The 3,477-nt window shown below is 47.3% G+C and overlaps 1 pseudogene; it reads right to left on the reverse strand.

The window, feature by feature from the left end:
* Positions 1-2,928: 2,928 nt before the first annotated feature.
* LOC116882528 lies at positions 2,929-3,073 on the reverse strand (annotated as a pseudogene).
* Positions 3,074-3,477: the final 404 nt, after the last annotated feature.

Genomic DNA, 3,477 nt, shown 5'->3' on the forward strand with positions numbered 1-3,477 from the left:
TTGTGTAAAACTGGCTTTAAGGATATGGGAATTACCGACACAACCACACACTGGTATAAAAATCATTTAACAAAAGGCAGTGGCTAAGAACATGGATTTTTAAAAAACGATTTATTTATTTATTTGAGAGAGAGAGAGAGAGAGTGGGGTGGGGCGTAGGCAGGGGCAGAGGGTGAGAGAAAGAGAGAGAGAGAGAATCTCAAGCAGACCCCCTCCCCACACTGAGCACAGAGCCTGATGCAGGGCTCCATCACATGACCCTGAGATCATGACCTGAGCTGAAATCAAGAGTCAGATGCTTAACTGACTGAGCTGCCCAGATGCCCCAAGAGTACAGATTTTGAAGGCGGATGAACTATGGCTCTTCAGGCTCTGCCCAGTGTGACCTTGGCTCTGCCACTTCTCTGGCCCAGCTCCTCATCTCTAAAATGGGCTCAGCTTCGTGTCTCTGTCACAGCCATTGAAAGATGTGAAATAGGTTTGCTAAGTGCTTAGCATAGCTCTGGACACACACACACGCACACACACACACACACTTTCCTTCTCTACTACTGCTAGCACCAACACTTCTGACACCAGCATGTGGATTTTTTCTCACATTGACCCACTCTCTGACACCAGCTGGACATCTTGTAGTTCGTTCAGTTCTGACCTGATCTTGCTAGAATTAGTGTCAGATCTCAGAAGTTAAGAGCTCAGTCCCAAGACTGCCCTCACTTTAGATGTTAATGGCAAGTCCCAGCCCCCTCTACTTCAGATCTGCTGGCTATAGAAATCAGGGGTTGCCATGATTCCCTCCTGAATAAGCCCATAATTTGCTATAAGGGCTCGCAAAACTCCGGAAAATGCTTTGCTTTCTATTACCTATTTGCTTTTAAAGGATAAGACTCAGGAAGAGCTAGATAAAGGAGCTGAATAGAGCAAGGACCTGGAGGGGTGGGGCGTGAAGAGCTTCCCTGCTCTTTCTGGGGGCACCACCCTCCCAGAACCTTGATGTGTTTACCAGTCTAGAAGCTCTCGGAATCCCTTTGGTTAGGGTTTTATATGGAGACATGCTTGATTCAATCATTGGCCATTGGTGACTGAGCTCAATCTCCAGCCCCTCTCCTCTACCTGAAGGTCAGGGGTGGGGCTGAAATGTCCAGCCCCCATCCCAAGGCTGGTTTCCTTGGCAACCCCTCTCATTCTTAGGGGTTTTCCAAAAGTTACCTCATTACCATACATGCACCTGTGACTGTAAGGGGCTTGTTATGAACAACACAAAGTGAACCTCTTAACCTTATCATTCAGAAATTCCAAGGATTTTTGCAGCTCTGTGCCAGGAACTAGAACTGGGTGATTAAATTTATCATAATTATAGCCACTATGACAGGCCCACAGTTAAGTGTTGCTATCTAATTGACAAGGAGACTAAAAGGAGAAAAAGACGATTCAGGTGGTTCAGTTGATGAAGGGTCTGCCTTCGGCTCAGGTCTTGATCTCAGGGGATCAAGCACCTTGTTGGGCTCCCTGCTCAGTGGAAAGCCTGCTTCTCCCTCTGCCCCCCTGCTCATGCACTCTTTCTCTCTCTCTCTCTCAAATAAATAAATAAAATCTTAAAAACAAGGGGTGCCTGGGTGGAACAGTGGGTTATAGCCTCTGCCTTCGGCTCAGGTCATGGTCTCAGGGTCCTGGGATCAAGTCCTGTATTGGGCTCTCTGCTTGGCGGGGGGCCTGCTCCCCTCACCCCGCCCCCCGCCTCTCTGCCTACTTGTGATCTCTGTCAAATAAATACATAAAATCTTAAAAACAACAACAACAACAACAACAACAGGATAGAATGAAGGAGCAGTAGAGAGGGAACTGGAATCAGTATTCTGGGCACGGCTGAGCTCATTAGGTGTATGACCTATGCAGTTACAGAGGCCTCCCAGCTCAGAATGAACCCGGTTCTTGGTTTAACACTCTGATCTCCCCATCTTGAAATTCGTAATGATTTGCTCCTTGAACCTGTGTTTTGTAAAGGAAGTCCAACGGGACAGGGACGCCGGCGTATGAAGATACACCAGGTGGTGGGGAGCCGGCCCTGGCCAGCAAGTCTGGCGGGCTGTGGGCAGCATGGGTGCTGTGCCAGTTGGCCTGGCCACCCAGCGTGCACCCACATGGTGGGGCAGTCTGGGATCCGGGCCCAGACTGGCAGCAGCAGAATATGGTTGCCGTCCACCCAAGCCAGGGTGAGAGAAGGGACACCACCCCCACCCCCCCACGGAAGAGCCCGTCCAGAAGATCTACAGAAATAGAAGCTCTGCAGCCTAAGTCTGGGACGGGACCTGTGCGCACTTGGGCAGTGAATTGTCGGTGAACTATCACAAAACCAAAGCTTACGGATGGACGTGGCAATAAAGTGTATCCGGGAGTTGTCAATTCTTCAGAGTCTAGTATCCCTGGTTTTGGAAACCACCGCAACATTGCAAAGCAAATATTCAGAGGCTTATGACAAGAACTCAGATTTAAAGGTCACACTTTATAGCAAATCCTTCTATTTTCTTTTTTTTTTTTAAGATTTTATTTATTTATTTGACAGACAGAGATCACAAGTAGGCAGAGAGACAGGCAGAGAGGCAGGCAGAGAGAGAGGAGAAAGGAGGAAGCAGGCTCCCTGCTGAGCAGAGAGCCCGATGCGGGGCTCGATCCCAGGACCCTGGGATCATGACCTGAGCTGAAGGCAGAGGCTTTAACCCACTGAGCCACCCAGGCACCCCAAATCCTTCTATTTTCATGTGAAGCTTTGTTATTCATGAGAAAGACAATTTTATTTTTTATTTTTATTTTTGAGAAAGGAAATTTTAAAATTAATTTTTCTTGTAATCAAACATAGTGCAACCAGGTGCATAAATAGGTTGTTAAAATTATAGACAAATTATGAGGTCGTTTTCAGTTTTTTTTTTCCAGAGGAGAACACGAAGGCAGGCCCCCTCCACCCGTTAGAAATTGCACAGTCGAGTTTCCCATGTTTCCTAAATGCAATGTATGAGCCTCACACTGCGAGAGCCACCTTGGCGATCGCTTAGCATCTCTCATGCCAGGTGATTGTCACTTTCAGTTTCTTTCTTTCTTTCCTTTTTTTTTTTTTAAAGATTTTATTTATGGGGGCACCTGGGTGGCTCAGTGGGTTAAGCCTCTGCCTTCGGCTCAGGTCATGATCTCAGGGTCCTGGGATCGAGCCCCGCATCGGGCTCTCTACTCAGCAGAGAGCCTGCTTCTCCCTTTCTCTGCCTGCCTCTCTGCCTACTTGTGATTTCTCTTTCTCTCTGTCAAATAAATAAATAAAATCTTTAAAAAAAAAAGAACTTAAAAAAAGATTAAAAAAAAGATTTTATTTATGTATTTGAGGGAAAGAATGAGAGAGAGAACATGAGCAGAGGGGAGGGGCAGAGGGAGAGGGACAAGCAGACTCCCCGCTGAGCAAGGAGCCCGATATGGGGCTGGATCCCAGGA

Source organism: Lontra canadensis, unplaced genomic scaffold (genome assembly GCF_010015895.1).
Source record: "Lontra canadensis isolate GAN:19392208 unplaced genomic scaffold, GSC_riverotter_1.0 scaffold84, whole genome shotgun sequence".
Taxonomy (NCBI): domain Eukaryota; kingdom Metazoa; phylum Chordata; class Mammalia; order Carnivora; family Mustelidae; genus Lontra; species Lontra canadensis.